General features: G+C 41.9%; 2 long non-coding RNA genes across 13 annotated transcripts in view; one reads left to right on the forward strand and one right to left on the reverse strand.

The window, feature by feature from the left end:
* LOC111245752 (uncharacterized) overlaps positions 1 to 20,845 on the forward strand; it is a 56,528-nt gene that overhangs the window by 8,867 nt on the left and 26,816 nt on the right. The window contains exons 1-3 of one of the 12 annotated variants that reach the window (XR_015320222.1): positions 12,318 to 13,749; positions 14,045 to 14,098; positions 14,609 to 16,399. The exons of 3 other annotated variants lie outside the window; for them this stretch is intronic. This is a non-coding gene — a long non-coding RNA (uncharacterized LOC111245752). Of the gene's footprint in view, positions 1 to 12,317; positions 13,750 to 13,770; positions 14,009 to 14,044; positions 14,099 to 14,608; positions 16,400 to 20,845 lie in introns of those variants that run through there. 8 more of the 12 variants (XR_015320213.1, XR_015320211.1, XR_015320210.1 and 5 more) reach the window with 8 other exon arrangements.
* Positions 1,364 to 5,620, reverse strand: LOC147757445 (uncharacterized). Its single transcript, XR_015321685.1, has 3 exons — positions 3,146 to 5,620; positions 2,531 to 2,953; positions 1,364 to 2,154 (listed from the first exon to the last, which is right to left on the reverse strand). It is a non-coding gene; the product is annotated as an uncharacterized LOC147757445 (long non-coding RNA).

Below are 20,845 nucleotides of genomic sequence, written 5' to 3' on the forward strand. Positions count from 1 at the left end.
AATAGTATTTTCGTTAGCATTCCTTGGCTCGCTTTTATCCTGAGCACTTGAACGACGGCGACCATGAGCCACTGAACGGGGAAGTTCGTTCGCCGTTTCGAAAAACCTGCTACTAAATATCCATTGAAATCTTCGTCCTCGACAGCGTGTATCCGTTACGTCGAGAGATACCTAAATGCTGCGATGGCAATTTATTACAAACTCGTGGGACCATTAAACCAACTAATATGTACACAGGGTGTTCGGGGTAAAGTCGGAATGCGTTCGCCGTTGTTATTAAAACTAGAAGAAAAACAGTTCTTCCTTAAACAGAATGGCCAGCTCCTCCTGACGGACATAAAGGGTTCGTATTTAGAATATGGGGTAAAAGTCAGCTGTTGTATGTTAATGTATTTCCAAGGTACAAATATCCGCAAACAGGATTGCGATCTCTGTTGGTTAACCAAAGTTGATGGTGTAGCTTGTCACTAGCCTTTCTAGTGTTTCCGAAGAGTCAGAGGAAAATTTGTATGAGACAAAGCAGAAGGTCATTTTTTCATGCCTAAATTTCGATACAAAAATAGGCGGGTGTGTTCGGTGGAAGAGTATTTATACTGAGATAAGCCGGTCAGTTATTTTCAAATTTTTCGCACTATTTGGATATCTTTTCTACTTTTTGGCGCCTTTGGATTCTGGAACGTTGGAAACCTTTTGTTTGTTATCAGCATATAACTCAAACTCCCTGGATCTTTTTGTGTCTGGTGGGTTTGGGCGAAGGGTCAACAAGTTCATAGGCACCAATGTTATTTATAGATTTGAAACATTATTTACGATCTAGGGAATGACCTTTATTGAAACGTAGATTATCGAGTTGCTAATAAGGATGGTGGCGTTCTGACTCTCGTGCACTACTTTACATAATAACGGAAATTGTCAACGTAGCTAAAACCGAATATAGATGCACATACGTCCAAACTACAAACTTAGCAGCTCTAAGAAAACCATGATATCTTACAGGTCTCAGCAGTAGACTTCGATCAAGGATGTCCGACAGAGATGTTATTATCTCAAGAAGCATCCTCCGGACATCCAGAAATAGCTTCTGATCTATTAGCGGTTTCTGTGAGCATTAAAAAAGCTGACTTAAAAAAAGGCTGCCTCAAAGATTTCTTTACGTTCATACTTTTATGGACATTTTAGTATTCAGAAATGTACTTTTTTGTTTTTTGAATAAAACTGGATCTGCTTTTTAAGAGTTCCTATATTCCTTTTGCGTTTCGTATATATATATATATATATATATAGATATATATATATATATATATATATATATATAAACATATATACATCACACGTAAGACACCGCTGTATTTAACGAGGGTTATTCTATACTCTAGGAATGAGTTTTTTTCCCGATGGGTCTTGCCTAGAATAAGAACTCAAGTACGGACGCTTTTCAGGATCTTTTTACAACAACCTTATGAAGCACCAATGTTAATCAAAGACCGAACTCGGACAGTCGACAAATTCACGCCAGGCTTCGATCTTCCTGCCCTGGAGATCATCAGCTCTAATGCAGATGCAAACCTAAATCAGTGTCTCTTACATGGGCTGAACTGAAGCTTAAGAATAATGTTCAATTACCAAAAAAACTGTATGTTATTTAAATTCGGCATAATAAATCTGATTAAGCTTGAACCGAATTTATTATACCAATCACTCAAATTGAACGACTCAGTTTCCGGTGCCAGCTATTCTATAAAAATGCGTTACTACCTACCCTTGTCCAGCTAAAGTAAATATATTTTATATTTCAAAATAATATTACTAAATTAAAGCTGCGCCATTTCTCTGACGTTTCTCTAGTGACACCATAATGCCATCACTGGAGAACTTTGATTGTTTATGGACAAGTAATCGTCAGCAAGTAATTTCTACATCTTTCTATTGAAACTAAACTAGATAGTCAAGATGCAGGGGATATGGCCTTCTCAGTTTCTGCCGAGTAGCTAAATATATACGTGAACTGGCACTGTCTTGGAGGATGACGCCTTTTCCTCTCACTAGTTCTGGATGATGTTTTTCAATTGATTCTTGCTGTTGATAGTAAAGGTCCAGACGAATCGTTCTGCCAGCCGGAAGCAACTCATAGTGCACGGTTCCTTTCCAGTCCTCCTAAACACATAGTACGTAGGTGTACACGTATACTTTAGTTTGTCTATTTTCCAAAAAAAAGTGAGCAAAAGTTAATTGGTAGTTTCGAATAGCCTTCCCTTACATTTTTTCTTACTTCTATTTTTACTATTGGAAAAGATATAATATAGAGACCCTTAAACTGTACTTATACATACCGAACACATTTCATATTAATTTCCATACTATGTTCACCATCAAAAAGAGCCGTGTTGGTTAGCTCCCATCAAATGAACCCCCAGAACGTTGTTATAATCTGTATTACTCAGTTTCAGAATTGGATGTATCAAAGATGTATCTCCCTCCGTTAGGCTACTTCCCCGTGCATCGTAACCGCTGAATGCCTACCGGTACTTACGTTTGTAGGAGACCGTTCTGTTGCAGTCGATATAAGTTTTTCCCGTATATTTACGTCGTCAAATACGAGGTTTGTCGGTACACTGCTGAGAGATGCTGGGTAAAAGTCGACGAACTGAGCTTCCCTTTCCGTCAAATTGACCGAGAGAACTCGATTAAGCGTTCTCAGGCTAATAAATCGATCCTATTGCTGCCAATAAAAAAAACGTTCGAAAAAATTGCAAAGTTGGGCACGTCACCGACGGCGGGAGACTGGGAAATACAGGAACTGGCGGTGTCTTGACGGCGGAGCTTCCACTCAATGTTCGCTTGTGCTGCAGTCAGCGACGCTTTTCGGTCGACAGAAGCTACTACCTCATAGAGCATTGCTTATTTCGTCAAATGAACTACGACGTTTGACTGATGACGAGAAGGCTGCAAATTCCTGAATATAAGCCGATCAGTTATTTTATTTTCGTACATTAATTGCAATAGCATATTTAAGCTGTAAAAACATAGGGCGACGTAGATCGAAATTTGAAAGATAAGCAATTATCTAGGACTACGGCGGTTGTTGACGGTCAGCCCAGGCTTCTGAGGGACTATAATTTGCTTAATCGTTTTCAGATTTGCTAACCTGGAATGTTTCTGGCATCTCCTTAGTTAAGGACGCGTGGCCTGTTGATAACAGAGATTGACGCATTTAAGTTAAAACTATTTTATTTCTTAATGACACATTCATAGCGCTTCTAATTAGGAAACTCGTTGAGTTGCATCAAGCCTAAAAAAATCAAGCCTAAGGCGTTGAACCAGAGCAACCGATACTATTTTGTCAAGCTTGTCAATGTCCACGTTTCTTTATGTATTGGTATAAGGCGAATCGACTGGCACAGTAGGAGCCTGAACTTCTTCATGAAAAAAGGCATACGTTAAGTAACCTATTTATAGAATCAAGGTTATTAGATATTTTATACTAGCACTTTTGATTCAGGCGCTTTTTACAATATATATGCAGATATACTGGATCGGAGGAAGTATTAAGCGTTTTTCTAGTTAAATTAGCTTTGAAGGATTCACATATCTCTCTCAGGTAATGATGGCTTCTAGTCGCCATTGATGTCATTTGGAGGCTCAAACCCGCCACTGGTAAGTTGTGCCAAAGTTTTACACTCAAGTTAAAGCGTCTTGAGGATGAGCAAAATTCTGTTGTATTTTATAACGAATTGTTGTATTTTTTATGGGCCTGAGCAGGCATAAATGCTGCTCAGGCTCAGAAAAAAAATTGGTGTAGTTTGTGGTCAAAATGCGTTATCAGAAGAAGTGACGCAACGACTGTTCTGTCGTTTTTGTTCTAGAAATTTCTATGTGAAAGATGCTCCTCGTAGTACTTACTTAGTTACAGAAAAAGTTTATAAAATTGCTGCGAAAGTTAAACACCGACACGTGGGTAGTCATCGTATAGTCAGAAACATCACGGCTGACATCGACCACTTAACAGTTTTAAACCATTTGATGAAAGCGGACTAAAAAAAAAGTTCAAAATTTAACTGCCGTACAGATCGATGCAGAAAAATTTACTGGGCTGCATTTCCATCTATGAAACTCTACAGAAACGCAAGATACTTGAGCCATCTTTCGCAGGTGATCGAAAGTAAACCATATATGATAAAAATATGAAAGCGAAAAAAAAAAGGTTGAAAATGTGCACCGAAGTTTGTGGTACAGTCCAGACCGATGCCAAAAAAAGTTATGCGTCCAATGGGACTGGAAGGAAATCGTATAAAACGATCGATTCGGCCTTCTGGCAAGATTACAACAGGTCATTGAAAATCGGCTAGAACTAGCGAACAGAAAAGGTGTTGCTTACCACTGGGGCATTGCCAGACCAGACACAGCTCTAGTTACATGACAAAAATTGAAAGAACGGCGATGGCAAACCTGAATGCATTGGCCATACAGCCTGGACTTTGCACCATAAGACTATCATCATGTTTCAGTTTCTACAGAACACCCTTAATGATGTTAATTTAGTTTTAATAGAAAGATGTAGAAATTACTCGTCACAATTTTTCGTCCCGAAAACAATAGAGATTTCACAGTATACAGCCGTATTAGTGGCTTAGAAAAAGAAATGGGTGAAACAAAAATCGGGCAAGGGATCATTAAGGACGCTGATTTACACAGACATGACATGAGTTATATCAACCTGTAATTTCTGCAATTCTACTTTTCTGTACCACTTTTCTCGTGGTGCTGTATTTAGGGCTGCGAGAACAATTAATTTTCATTAGTAATTGGTAGGCTTCTAAATCAATGCAGTGTAACGGGATAGTTATTGAAATATCAAGAGAACAATCGAAGTTCGAGCCTAATTGTAATGAGTTGCCATGGCTACAGCTAAAAGTCCTATGCGGAACAAAAAAAAAGGAGAAGAAGGATAACATAGTTTCAGATTGCGCAATGTGTCAATGCAATAAAAACTAGTCACTATAACCTTTTTAAGGAAAAAATGTCTCAGTTATAATTTTACTTATATAGCATCGAGTTATACACAATAATCCGTTCACAATTTTTTTGTGGAGTCCCCACGGTTGCATAAGAGTTTATAATCCAAAGCTGCCTATCATCGAGCCACTTGAAGAACTTCATGAATAGGACGATTATTTTTCTCGCATCTTGCACTTCATTTGGCCACTCCGCCCAAACGGGGATGCAAATAGTTTCGTCACAAAAGTCCGCGCCATTGTGAGAAGCCAGTTCAGTTCCTTCAGATCTCGCCCACTTATACGACGCCTCAAGGGTAAGTTTTCTCCGCTTTCACGGAAGCGTCCTCCGTTAAGCGCTTAGCCATCACTTATTATTATTACTATGGCCTTTTCGCACTGGGTGGCCTTGGCCGGAATCCAAAATTATCGACCATCGCTAGCAGCTCAATGGCGAAAATCGCCGAGTCAGTAGACCAGCATATGCAACTTGTGGCAGTCGTCAATGGTCAGAAAATACAGCACTTGCTTAATGAGCACTTCGTGCTCGCTCAATCTGCCTTTTATAGGACTGGCCAGCACATCCGTAGTTGAGCCTGTCGCTTCGCCACAAGGATGTGTTGGACTTGTTGCCTGATACATGGCAATGTAGAACAACGCCAGCAGCAGCATCATCGGAAGAGCCAGACATCGTTCGCCTTTCTGTTTCGCGTCCTGACGGCTTCACGCGAGGGGAGCCCCTTTCCGCCATTCATCTTATTAGAATGAGCCTAGTAGAAGGGCGTCAGAGAGGGCTGTAGCAGCACTCGACACGTCGTGATTGTGCACCACAAGATATAACCTGTCAGGAAGATAAGTTCCTGCCATTGGCATGGCATTTGTTAGACGTGTTATTATAGATAACTACATATACAGATATAATCTATGGTTCGGCGTAATTAATACAATGGCACACGCAGTAACAGCCCGTTTGTGCATGTACCTGCACTTACATATATCCATAAAGATGTTATATACATATATATATAATGCAAGTAACTGCCTTATTTCGAAAGAGAGAGCATTAAAGAAATGTGTTGGTTGCATCAGCATGTAATTGTTTTTCAATATTAAATAGACACTGTATCATAAGTAGCATATATAGAAAAGCGTAGGCTAACTAGAAAGTGGCAATACAATATAACATTGTCATCAAACATGCCTATTGATGTTATAAGCGTGCATGGTAAACGATCCATTCTTCTAGTATAACATGGCCTTAATAGATCAGTTTGGAATACATTTGTTTTTGGGGGTCAGCAGAAATCGGCGTTCCTTAAGAGGAGCTAGCTTTACTAAGCCGAATTAGTGTCTATTAAAAAGACAAGCATTTCGACCTGTCACAGTCATGTTAGGTCTATCACAATACCTATTTTAGTAAGTTCGGAGATTACAGAGTATGATCTAGGCAAAAGGAGAGCGAGGTAATTACTAGTTTAGGTTTGATGAAACCCCTTTATAACGTAGAGAGGAAAATAGCGTGATCCTCAACACTTGAACACTGCACGCACTTGCAATGAGCTTCCTCCGGCCGTCGTGTAAGCCTTTCGTTACGGGAGCGACGCCGTCAAGGAATAAAGGTGCTAAGAAGAGTTCGTGCTCTTCTGAACACGTTTTCTGCACGACGGAAGATCGTCGCAGTGGCTGAATTAACAAACGCAGCTCGCTCCCCTTTTTGTCGGCTTAGACTTCATATTTATAGGACTGAACCGTGATGCAATAAGCATTAATCTGTTCGCTAAAATAGGCTGAACAGCCGACATCCGTTTGTTAAGTGAGTACATCAAAACAATGGCTCGAGATAGATGTTATTTTTCAACAAATAGCGTTTATGAAATCAGCATGAAATAGTAGACGAATAATAATGCCCTACCTAATAAGATTGTGCTGTAGCAAGTTAAGCAACCAAAACGCAATCGACATAAACGTTTTTTTACAGTAACAAACTAAAAATACGGCAAGCCAAAGAAGTCTGTGGCATCGTCTACTCCGACAAGGTTCTAAAAGCCCTAAGAGAAACTTCGTTAAGTTAAAAAATCATTTTCTTCTTTTTAAACGGATAACGCACAAATTACAATTCTTATTGATTCGCCATTGTTGCCAGTCGATCCAAGGCACGGTATATCCACATATTGCCATTTGTCTGCGAACATTTGATTGCGGAACTACTTTTAATTACTAGCTTCCAGCAGTCTGATACCCCCTTTGCTCCAGTCGCGATCCCCTACATAGATGGCTGTACCGACAGCTTCGACGCAACAACAACAGTAGAGTGCATTGTGGTTCCTTGGGGGCATACCCCTGTGATGCACTAGCAGTGCATGGCCTGGGTAGTCAAACCCATGTAAGAAGCTGTCAACTTTTCTTATATTCGGGAAGTGTTTTAACGGAGGGCGTTATTCCGAAATGCCCTTCGTCATTATAAACATTGATTTTATTCCCTTCATTTCATCGCATTCGACTGATTGATGAGCGATTGAGGCACGCTTCTATTAGGTAGGGACAATCAAGCATCTAACCATTAGTGATGAGACAAAACATGAAAGAAAGGCATTATTGTATAGCACATTTTACCCATTTTCCCTTCGATATTCCATCTCTACCAGTACTACAGTTCCTAGCATTCCCGCGGCTTAGATTCGACTCGAGTTCTGTAATATCACACAATGACTCTTCTAAGCATTCAGGGGCTGTTCGACTTGGGCGACAGAGAGCAGCATCAGCCGAAGGGCATCGGACCTGCTGGGAGGAATCGTCGAGCGCCAACGCAGCCTAAAGCCGTTGCTTTCTGCTCCGATATAGTGAATATTGCAAGCAATACTCACTATATCTGAGCTAAACCCTTCAACATCTTAAGTAGGCGTTCTTATGCGTCCATTATTTCGCCGAACGCATATAGATCTATAAAAGGCACATGGCTCCCTTTACAGCATTTTGTGCAGCGCGAATCGATAGAGACGACGCCGTCTAATAGTATTTCCTACTCAACAATGAAATTGATTGGCAAACAGGAACCAGCAGGCTTTGGCACTCAACGCCGTCAACGGCCGCCTTCGGCTTCAATGATGGCATATGTTATGATGCTTATGGACAGTAATGTCGGCTGGATTGACTCTAGCTGCCAGCAGACGGATGGTGGAAGTCGCGGAAGCTAAAAGTGCACCGTGTCAGTCGCAACCAATTGAAAACGAACGTACTTCCTGCAATAGCAAAATATTATGGAAAAGAGCCTTGTTCACGTCTGAAGGCGACGGTTGCCTGGGTCTTCGGGTTGTCGCTTAACGTCTCGTGCTTTTGAACCGCAGTTTTTTTATCGTATCAACAGAAGCATTTCGTTAATATAAATAACCGTACATATTAATGTAAACAAATCGTCCATTCACGAGGTTATTGTTACCTGTTTCCTTCACAAACGACTATCTATAACCAGTTTCGGAGTACATTATAACTAAAGACACGTTCCGTTTACGTGTGGAAAAATGGAATAACTCGCGCAAAAAGAGCTGTGAACTAAAGAACATATTAGAAAAGTTACCCAACCTGGCTATCTTGATGGGAAGGTTTGGGCCGGGGAGAAAACGGTCTATTCTAGCAAAAATACTCTGATAGCACTGGCTAGATACATAAGCAGACAGGGAAAAAGCGAGCCCCGTGCTCATTAAAAACATTCCGCGTGCAGTACGTGCTGTACGAACGTTTCACTGTTCATTTCGAAATGAAAACATAGCCCGAAGGGTGCTCTTTAACTCAAGTTAACCGGATCCTCAAATTGGTATAGCAAACTGCATACATGCAGGGTAGTTCATGTCTGATTGCATGCCTTTTCCGCGCCATGAAAATCCGTCCTGACTAACGGATCGCAGGGTTAACAACTCGATGATACTGACCTGCGATCCACTTAAGGCTAACCCAGTTCAGCTCGCAGTTACAATGTCAGTCGACCGCAGCTTGTTTTCCATCTGATTTGCCTGCCGATGTTCGAGCGCCCAGTAAATCTAAAAGAAACTAATCGCTGAAAATGGAACGCCTGACGAAAAGTTCAACTTGAAAAGTCAAATCCGTCGGACTAATAGTTAGTCGTCGTTAATCAACATATCTACGTCGAAATAACAAAGTACTGCAATGCACGCGTACATAATAGTTCGCATAATGCGTTTTGAATTAGATCTTGAATTGACATTAAGTGTCGCTTTTGTAACACCCCGTCCGTCACTACAATTTTTCAAGATTATGTAGCGGAAAAAAAGCTAAACAATGATAGAAAATTATGTAGCGTCAGCTTCCGTGACAATCTCATTGTCTCATCCGTGGCACCGCCCATTGTATCCTGCGCAATTTATCAGCCCGCCTGTCCGCTTGGTGCTCGATAAGGCCCTTTGCCCCTCTTATTCGCTGACCCCCTTTGGACCGTGACTTTGTTGCAAGGGTCCACGTTGGCTCCGACATTAAGCGAGTGTCACGGTCAAGCAATTTTGCGAAACTTACGTTCGAAACAACTGGGCATATCGGCTAAACGCTTTGGTTTGGGAAGACGCCTAGCAGATAAAGAGTTATCAGACTTCAGAAGTTATATCCAGGACACATCATGCTAGCTGAACTTACAAAAAAATGGAAGTCGGCCTAAGCAGTCGAGTACGAGCATGATAGCAAATGTCCAAGGCGATATTTGCTGTCGTGCTCGTAATCATAGAAACAGCAGTATGATGACCGCCGGGAAACGTCTTCACCATATAATCTCAACAGTTGCGGCACAACTTCCACACGATCATATTTATTTCATGACACACCCGTTCGACTATTTATACGTATATGTTCTATACGATTAAACTACAGAAGTGTCTGATCTATTGAGTTGGTAAAAAAAAAAAAAAAAAAAAGAGTTACCGGTGGGCGTTTCAAAAGCTTTCCTTTTTCGTTACGTTTTTACTGTTCACTTGTTCCGTTCTCTGTAAGCGTTGTGATTTACGTGCAGAATAAAACAGAACCTGATTTCGATTTCAAGCCTTAAATTTGACTGCTCCAGGTGACATTTTCGTTACCTATGTTAGATTTGCTTTTTGCTTGTTATTTCCCAGGATTGGCCATGCGAAGTACACGACAATTTATATATATGTATATATATATAGATAGATGGATAGCAAACAGTTTGTCTATCGGTGGAAAATAATAACACTCGATAATTGTCAAGCATCTCGAATTATTTTAAACGAAAGTTTGCCCCGTCAAGCTGTTCCCAATAAAAAAAAAGCACTATAAAACAATGGTTTTATCAACAAAAAAAAAAAAAAAAATTCTGACAGTCCCATAAGTAAAATACCAGCAGAAAAAAAAACACGCTTATTTATGCGTCCGATATCCCGTTCGCGACCGGCTGGACGGAGCAGCATTGAACAATTTTCATACATAATTGTAATGGGCGATCTCTACGTCCACATGGAACAGAGAGTGGAGGTGAGCAGCTCAAGGTAAAGTGCTAAATCTCTATCAAAAAGAGAGTACAATTTGTGTTTGGCGGAACGGGAAAAATCCTGTACTACACCAGCAAATAGTTGAAATCAAGACGGACTTGTATCTTGCTCAGTTACATCGACAACAGTGAATCAAGCTATTTGATCGGAACGCTTTGGCAAACATGGCAAAGTCTTTTCTCCCCAACAATGCCAAACAAACCTGGCAGCACTCGTTAAAATCTATTGGGCAAAGTTTGAGTAGGAGGTCCCTCCTCGAAACCCTAATCAGCGCGCGCGCGTTACTGTTTTTTTTCTGATCATAGGCAAAGGAGATTGGTAACAGCATTTAACAATAAGTGGGTTTCGAAACCTGATTTTTCAATATCATAGCTGAGAACTTCTGGCGAGGTCACAAAGAAGAGAAAAAGATCATAATTGATTAATTTGCTTTTAGAGTCTAAAGAAAACAAACTCCAACCATATTTATGACCTTTTTTGTATGCAGACATAATATGACGCAAGAGCATTGTGGCGGAAAGAGATCTTTATAAACTTTTTCACAGCGTCCAGAGACAATGTGAGGTTTTGGAAAAATCTCTCGCAATGGCGATTGAAAATTTGCGGGACATCCAGCTGACTAGAATCTGGAATCAGACAAAATTAAACTATTAAGGAAAAGTTTTTTTTTTTCCTGCTATAAACTTGAATGTGGCAGAGTCTGTGATTCACCTCAGATAACGTTTAATATTTCGGATAGTATCGCTGTCCTCAGGTTCGTTAACTGATGTCTTACTTACCTGATTTGTACAACATTTAGATAAAACGCTTCCATCTCGGAATACGATGAATAATTGTACAGGGGGCCCCAAGTCAAGGGTAGCATAAATAGAGTAATTCCATAGGTGTTTAGGATGCCTGCTTTAAAGCAGCAGGATAATTAGAGCACTGAATATCTGAGTTAGGGTAGGTAAACAATCGACGCAAGATAGCGAAATGACAAAGGTAATTTGATCGAACTGCTAAAAGAGGGCATTTGACAATGATGGAACAGTGCGATCCAGAAAATTCAGTGGGTGTAATGAAACAAGGTAATTAATGGGAAGTTTGCCACAGGAAAGTTGCTCTGGGGCGACAAGGATGAACGGGCTAATGGGAAAATAAAACAGAGTTATTGAACGACCGTTGTATTTTATCGGCTTGTTGCTGCTGTTTTAAGTGGAGATTGAGAATTTGAGCTAAGGTTGATCGTATTGATTCCGCTATGTGTATTTTGCACAGATCATGTATGAGGACAGAATAAAGAAGTCTATGAGTCTCAATATTTTCGTAGGTAGAAGAGAGCCAATGTTTTTCATTGTCGGATGAGTTGACAAGCCACAGCTACAAGGTTCCATTATAATCACGTAGTACCTGTGCTAAAGACTGTGGTTACCCTATTGTCGTTCCAGGTTGCGTACAGTTATTCAACGTCGCGTATCCGCCAGCACAGCACAGACAATTTCTAATCCGGCAAGTCTACGATGGCCGATTTGAAAATTGCGCATTTATATTTATCGATTGTAAAGTCAATTTGTTTGTGATTACGTTTATAGCTCACCCCCTTATTGTTTGCTACCTTTCTCGTTTTGTATTCAACCTAAAAAACATCCGCCTTATCTCACCCCAGCTCTTGTTGATATGCCGAGTACGAATGACAAAAGCTGGGTCAAGCCCTGATGAGTGTTCCTGTGCCTGTCTCTAGCTGAGCCTGGTTCTCTAGGGACCCGTCAGTCTGATCCAGCTGATATATACAAAGGTGCCCTGTCGCTCTTGCGACGTGTTAAGCGATGACGTCCGGTCGCGTCGGTTGGCTGCGACACGTCAGTCGTCTACTGTTACATTTTAACACTTATCGACAACACCCACCAGTCGAGGATGAATCCGCCATTGCCGTTTTGGAAAGGGTTATTCACTATTGCTCACTATAAATCAACGGTACTTCGATGGAATACGACGATAGATATCGAATACCGGCGTTTCTACGTATACCAGGAGAGAAAGCTGCTGCTGCCACCCGCTGTCGTCATTGATTGTACATCGAAGATTCGGCCTTAAGACGAAGGAGAGTGTCTTGTCTGCGTTTACCGATGTAAACCACCATCGTACTAGAAACAAAGGAATTGTGAACGGAAGCGGCCGCTCGACTGGCTGCGTCTCTATTGCCTTCGCCGGTCATTCTTGTAGTGAGCCATAGCCCTCAGGGAGCATTTATGTTAATCAAAACGATCAGTGATGGAGTGGTTCCTGTTCCGCAACAGTTTGCTTCTCTGATTGCCCTAACCCGCCTCCCGTAGGCGAAAGACTGCTTATGGCGACACATCTTCCCTCAACTATTAAATCTGAACTCAGTTAGCAACGACAGTGGCGGCAGTGTGCGTACTCGTAGCAGGTAGCATCATCGGCGACAGTCGCGAGTTACAAAGAAAAACTGTTTTTTTCCTTAAAAAAAGATAAAGCTATTACATGGTAGAAACAACAGAATTAATATTCGAAAACGACGCATAAGTGTATCTATATATATATATAGATACTTAACAAAACGTGGTGGATCTGGTGACCCGAACGGGACGCTTAGCAGTAGCAGCTAATATTTCGAAAACGCGTGCGTACTGGCTAAAAAGGCCAGAATAACCTAAGAAGAATCTGTTGGCAAACTTGGGTTCAATTGCCACGAGGAACGAACAAAGCGAATTTCCGCGAGCTTGCACTCGCTGCAGTATCTATGTGTTGTTGAGGCTCGCGTCTCTTTGTCGCCGGCTGGCTCACGCTGACCACTTGAGGCTTAGTGTTATGATGGCGATCCCCCACCGGCCGCTTCTAACCTGGGCACCTAGTAAACGTCACTAAGTCAAAAATGGGTTCGTCGGCAGTAGTCGACTCGTAATGAGCGATTGCAGTGAACGTACTCCTTGAGAAAGTCTGTGGTAATAGTACGTTGCGTGGCTACGTTGCCAAATAGCTTTAAGTCCAGAGAGCCTTAGCAGGTCCAGCTGTCGCTTCTAAAGTTGTCATCTAGCTGCTCGTGCTCCCCTGAGTGTGGTCATTGCTAACGACGAATCTACTGCCCGAAATGTTGGTGCCAGTAATGTTCACTTCGTTCTTCTTTCAGGCTAAGCCAGCTAAAAGCCACGAGTCACCGTCGGCTCGTAAATTGGCACTTAAGGTCAAGTCAGCTTATATGTAGGCTAACTTGAGCTTAAGTGTTCTGTTAATGGGCCGCCATATCCGGGGTGAGTTGAGCGCGTAATTTACCAAAATTCTGTAGGATAACAAGAACTAACGCTCCCACGATGCACAGATAACTTCAAGTAAACTATACTATATCACTGGGTATGAAGAATCTACAAGAAATTGGTAACTAGCAAACTAATTACGAGATTACCCATAAACTATTTAGTTTTGCCCACAAGCGCGGAGAAAGCTTCAGTTGCTGTATGTACTGTGAAGCATGTTATATACATCGATTCCGCCAATATCCACGAGCATATTGTAAGTACTATAATCATGTTTGTATCGCTTTTACAGCTGCCGCATATTTAGCGGTCTCAGCGTACTCGAAGTTACTTGGAGAGCAAACAGGTATCTATTGACTAAAGGCTTTAGATGGGTTAGTTTTAAAATGACCTACTTTTCTCTTCTGTTGTGTTTCCATTCAGGTTTATTAATGATGTGTAGAAGCTGGTCGATATTACTTTCACAGAATACTATATACTTATATCGTTGTTCTAGTACTGGATTGTGGTAAAAGAGTTGACTCGTATGTATGCGCATGTAGGATGAGATTAATTGTGTGTCTTTCGTCCAGCACAGTCTATGGCAGCTTGTTACCGACAGTTAACCTTAGGTTGCTGACTGCTTAATTCGCCTCCTTGACGGTTTCTGTAAGAGAGAAACGACATGGGGCAGTTAGCAGATGGGTAGGTACAGTGCGGGAACTGCCAAGATGGCCCATCTCCTGCAATGGGCTCATCTTCGTTCCGCCTTCCGGCGTAGCTCGCTTGCTCTCTGTTCTTCTTTTCTCTCTTTTTGTCCTGTTTTTTTTTTCCTTTGACTATCCCCTTCCGTGTACTTACTCTTTTGCATTCGTAGGACAAGGCAAGGAAAGCAAGCTTCATAGAATACAAAAGTTCGTACTTTGTCGGTTAGTCCTCCTGGTGAGGACGGCTGCAGCGACAATGGTCGTTCTAAGAAGAGAAGCAGCAACGGTAGCCGTGAGTGTCATGCAATAGAAGGCCCCGGTCACCAGCAGTCAGCATGTCGACGAGGCGGCCTCATGAAAGGCCAGTTCAGCACCATCACCGTTCTCCGCTGCCACTTTTGGGAATAGGACTTACCTACTCGACCACCCATGCTGCCTGCTAACAGAGCTGGCAGCAGCCTTTTACACCTACCGCTGCTGCTGCGTCTTATTGCATGTAATCTTCGTGCTACCTTCATTGCTGCTTCTGCTGCTATTCGCTCTGCTACCTTCCTTTGGGTTCTCGTTACGCAAACTGCGGCCGTCTACTGCACAAGAAAGAAAAGATGCGAGCTGATGGAGAATCGACGGGGGAAGTAGACTGGGCACCGAACGGTAGTAGAAGCACGAAGAGGGGCAGATTGGACAAACCGTACCAGCTACTACAGGAACGAATTCTATTGCTGCCAGAACGAACCGCTGTTACTTACCGACGGGGCAAGTTGCTGGGAGTAATAGCTCCAGCTTGAGTTGAAGAAGGGTGAGACGATACGTAGACGAACCATCCAGGAGATAGCGGAACGCTGACCTATAGTGTGAGAAACCCTCAAGGTAACAACGGATCATAGACACTCTTGCCAAGATGGCATTATACAAGAATGTAATCTTATCCGCGAATCAAGTCTGCTGAGGTGGCGACCTCCTTCTTGCAGAGGTGAGGATTATCTTTATAATTTTCTTCTTCTCATCGCGGATAGACACGTTCGTTGAGGTGGGAATGAATAAGAAGCCGGCGGCGATGGCGATGCCGGTTTTTTTCAGCGCAAAATGAAGCCGACGAGATGGAAGAACATTCGTGCAATTGGTCATGACCTCGCCATCGTATCCCTTAGAGATATTCATTCGACTGGTGGCCACTAACGTGTTTTCTGGTCTTGCCGCTACCAAAGGTGGCTGTGTGACTTGAGGCCTTCGTTTCACTTAAAACACCGCAGATGATCAATGTGCTGAACGGGTGACTTTCCACATTTGCCCACAGGTCTCGTCCTGAGAGATGGACGCAGCTGTAAACAAACGTCTAATATGTATGATTACATTATGACAAAAATCCGTAATAAATATGTGTAGAAAAAGATAAAGGGTTACACATTTGCAACCAATGTGACATGTCATGGTGCCATCGATTCTATCGCTTGCGCAATGCATGTGCTATGTGCAGATAGGGACAAAGGTATTCAGTATTTGGTACTAAATTTTCACAATATCTATGAAAATAATTTAGATTTCTTGGTAATTGTTCCACGGGTTGCATTGCCCTATCGTTAAGACGGGGCAAACGCACCGACTACTACGTGCATCAATCGCATGGTTCCACCAACGGCTTTCCAAACATGCATTTGCTATAGGCAAAATACCCATTATCCCAAATATAATTCGATCTCGTGTTAAGTGAGGCCTGTGAAAAATTATTTACATACATGCTATACGTTTGTTATGAATTCAAAACTACCTAAAGTTCGGCTTGGTGTTGATCTAATGCTATTGCTCATACCCATATGCACAATGTATGGCCTTTATATGGCGTGCCGAACCATTTGATGCAAAACCCGCCCAATCCAGTTGGTGGGGTATATGTGAGTACGGAGTAGAATAGCTAAGGCTAAGTCAAACTGCCACCGTAGATATTGCTCAACGGACAGAAAGCGGACATACAGGCAGAAAGCCGAACGTTATCAGGTACAGCTCAAACAACTGCCTTGCGGGGATCGGTGAAACTGCGTGGCAATTAGGTAAAGCCTTGCCAGTGATCCTGTCCACTGCCTTTCCTCTCTCCTTAAGATCAGCTCTCGTTGGCCACATATTAGTTTGTGCAATCAGTCATGCGATTTGAGCTCACCAATAGTACGGTGCACTACATAGAAAGAGATTAGCTTGAAGTTTTTTTGTTTCAGAGGTCCGAAACCGCATTTGGGTGATCTTCGATAGTAGTCATCGAATAATCTGGACGAGTAATATTATATGATAGCATAACACATGCGTAGTATAAACGTTTGCCGAACCTAGATACCCGTGGACGATATAATTCCAGATGTCTGATTAGCTTTTCTGCTTGTCGCGCCTATCATCAGAATCGACCTCAGGTCAACTAATGCACTCCTGCGCCACACGCCAGATGGCTAACTACTGTTCCTGTTTCAGAAGTTGACTTGATCTGATTTCATTGCTTACCAGGAATGCCCTGCGATGCACGCCAAGTGCTCATTACATAAAGAATGCATAAACTAGGACATAAGATACACAACGAGATGAAGGAAGTACGATAGAGAGGAAAATTTTAAGCGGTGCGTTTAACCTCGACAAAATAAGCTTCAGAGAAGGGATACTGTACGAATAGACTCGTGTCTATCCGTACAATATTAAGTTTTCTAGCAAATGGAAAAGGTCGAACAAATGCTACACTAGGGGATCAGCTATACATACCGCGCCAGTCAAAATGAACCCAGGGTTAGCTAGCGCATAGTGTGGCTATTTAGCACTAGTATATCTTACCTCACGAAGCGAAAGCTAGCCTACCTGAATTTTACATTATCTCTCTTATTGTTGCTCTATATGGGCTATTTTATTTTAAGCTACGGTTAGGAACCGTTTCAGAATATAGTCCCAGAACCACGCTGCGCTATTGTGTCAGCTGGCTTTAATGACAATCATCACTACGATCAATTACGATGACGATGATGATAATACTATCATTATCATCTTTGTATACTCTTCAGTCTATACTGACCCAATCTCGGAATGGTACCCTTTCGACCGTTCTAACCTCTTCTCACTGACAACGCACAGCCGGCGAAAAGCCGTCAGGTTCAAAGCAGTAGTAGCTGGAAAAGTATCATTTCAATTGTGGCTCAGCTGAGAGGCCTGGTTTTTCACTTGGCCTTCAGAGGCAAATGTTTCCTGAGGATGAATAATTTTGATTACTTAAGAGGTCCAGCGTCAGCCGTTTGTGTACATAACCCACTATCTAATGGCCATTTAGATTCGCGAGCGACCAGGATGCGTAAATCTTTGATCAGAAGCTTGCGTGCGGATGCCTGGTCACGTTTCAGAATTGTCAAAGTGTATCATAACGTGAAAACGCAATAGACGCACGCGATCTTATTAGTTCAGCTTGCGGAACGATAGAGGCATCATGAATTTTTAGATGACGCTTTTAACTGCCAGATGAACAATGCGACCACATAGGATTAGGCACGTAGCTACGTAGATTGTGTAAATGGAACAAGCATATGGAGCCGATAAAACTCTAATGAATGGAAGCTTTAATGAATAATCGTTCTAGATTAGTAGAATACATAGCCGAGATTAAATAATAAATATCGTCTAGTCATATGAGTAGATTGGAAAAGTACCGAGAATATCGCTTTAGATCAACTACCCTTGTCTCAATGATTCAAACCTCGGTTGTACCCCTTGACATTGTTGTCGCCGGGTGCAGTGTGCCTCTGTCAACAGTCTTCTCAACCCGTGAAACAAGTGTCCAACTCAACTGTAGGATTCGATGCTACAACTTGTTCTTCAAAACTCTAGCGTCACGTAATCTTTTTTTTTAATAACATCCGTTTGTAACACTACAGCCACTCGGCACGATTAATCATTTTCGGCAGCTGGGAATAAACACCGAAATAATATTTAATTTTCGATTTGAATATTATACTTCTCTTCGGTCAGGTTTACTTTACGACCGGGCGATTTTATATACCCATGTCTGGTGACTCATAATGGCACGTAGGAACAAATCCAGCTCTTCGTCACGAATTTCTTGAGATAGCTATATATTTGCTGGATATTGAGGTCCTTTGGCATAATCCTTGTCATAGGCCTTCTCGCCTATAAGTAAGTGGTTTTTCAAAATAGGCCGACATGACTGATGTGAACTATCAGTTATTTTTCTGCGCGCTTCTTGGCTAAGCTTTACACGGACCACTATGCCCTTCTAGCGTGGCCCGTCCTACTTATACCACGGCCTTGTCTTGACTCGCTGTTACAACAACGCGAGCTGTTTTCACTAGTCATCACTAAAGCATAAACACCACTTGTACATTGCGCAATGCCTAGTCACCTGATTCTCAACACTGGCGCTACGTCATCAACGTTATTTCGTTTCCCAAATTTAGCAACATATTGCGATCCCCTTAATGTTCCATTCTAGTAAACTAAATACGACTATAGATCACTAAGGTTAAGTCACTTGCAAAAAAGGCACATAGTCGAAATTCTCAAATGTGGCTTGTGATTTAAAGGCAGACGGGGGGTGTGGCAGCGCAGCCTTTGCTACGGGTCAATCTCAAAGCGGCAGAGAACGAGCGTATTTAAGTAAAGCAAGTTGCCAATTTTCCATCCAGCAAAAGAAAGTGTCTTCGTTAAATTCTAATGCCAGATTGGTTTATTATGTACTCCCTGTCACCTTCGACGGCTTTCGTTCATCTCCCAACCATATCCAGGTCTACGGTAGCGTTCAAGGACTCGTCCAAGGTAATCCAACGAGAAAAAGCCTGCAGAGCAGTTCAGCTGCAGGTAAATACTTGTTTAAGCACTTGCAAGACTGCATTAATAACTTCGGAGGTGCATGGTCTAGCATCATTGTGCATAGCCTTGCTCACTCATTGTAATTGATTAGGCCACATACAGGTATTTGTTGACTATTTCCCCATTCATTAAGCTTTTTTTTGCAGGATAGAGAACTGGTTTAGCTAAATTTTTGGCATATATCCATTTTTTCTCATGCCTATATCGACGTGGAGACATCGTTCCTCGTTTTCCTTATCAGTTCTGCGTGGAAACGTGTCGATGCGACCGCATCCGTTGCCTGATGCCTAGGTCGAGCGCGATGTTAAGAGACGCAATCGATGCCGTGCTCACTTGCACTTTTATGCAGCTCATGGAGCATTCTGGCAATCGAGTTCAAGATCTCTGGCCACAGTCAAATAATTAAAAGGAGTTTATCTTAACGGCCAATTCACGAGCTATTAATTGAACGTTATCCTTGGCCTTAGGAGGCTTTTATCGATTAATATATACATCTATTAATCGATTCAGGCGTAGTGCATTTCCCAAATCGCCTTATCGAAGCTCACGAACCATCATTCAGCAGGCCTTCCACGTATGAAAATCATAGTTTGTAAAGCATGAAGAAATTAGCACGAGTTTATAAAGAAGCGACAACGAAATGTTTCTTGTGTTTTACGTCGGGTACGTTGTGGCCGTCAGGCATCAATTTAGACGACGAGTGACTCGTTATAGTATCGAAATGATATGTGCGTCTACGTCCGAATCCAAGCCCATGCCATTATCTATCCTTGAGTTTAGCAAACAGATACGTTATGCGCTATACAACTACGGGTACATGAAAAAGAGACGGCGCTTAGGTAAACAAACAAGGAGAAAGGCAGCGACTGAGAAAAACCGCTATTACTTATGTTCTAATCTAGTATAACCAATAGGGCAACGAGGACAATAGAGAAGACAAAAAAAAAGTATACGCTAACTCCATCAGCGTCTTCGCGCTGCTCGAAATGCGAGAACTGAATAGTTTATTTATAGCGGTTATTACGAGTGACGTCAAAAATTCGAAAAAAAAAAAAGGTATGTCTTTATAATGCGTTTACACTATACAAAACATGTTTTATAAATGCATGTATGTATAGTAAAGAAGCTCAAAATGTGGCCATAAACTATGATTTGCAGATTAAATCATTATCTCTATTTGAACTCTTGGTCCTTCTGCTGTGTAATGCCACTATGACGCCAGAGTTACCATAGGCACTAAAGGCCTCGGCATGCTAATTCGTTCGCAGGATTACAACTCTTTAATCTCTGGTGTTAAATATTCATCACGCGTTTTTGTCACGACGTTTATTTCCAGACTAATGGACGCACCCGCCACTGCACGATGAATGTAAGCTCTGTCAGCTAGCTTTTTGTGGCCAGGACGAGCTGGTTGGCTTGCAAGCCGCCACGGACATTTCCTGGCTGGCAAGTTTGTATGGAGAACCTAACCTAACCTCCATGTGCATACACACATCTGTGCATAGCTTCATATGTACTGAAATGAGATCATGTTTTTAGCACATGTTTATGCTTCTCGTTCT

Source organism: Varroa destructor, unplaced genomic scaffold (genome assembly GCF_002443255.2).
Source record: "Varroa destructor unplaced genomic scaffold, Vdes_3.0 BEIS01000002.1, whole genome shotgun sequence".
In the NCBI taxonomy this organism is placed as follows: Eukaryota; Metazoa; Arthropoda; class Arachnida; order Mesostigmata; family Varroidae; genus Varroa; species Varroa destructor.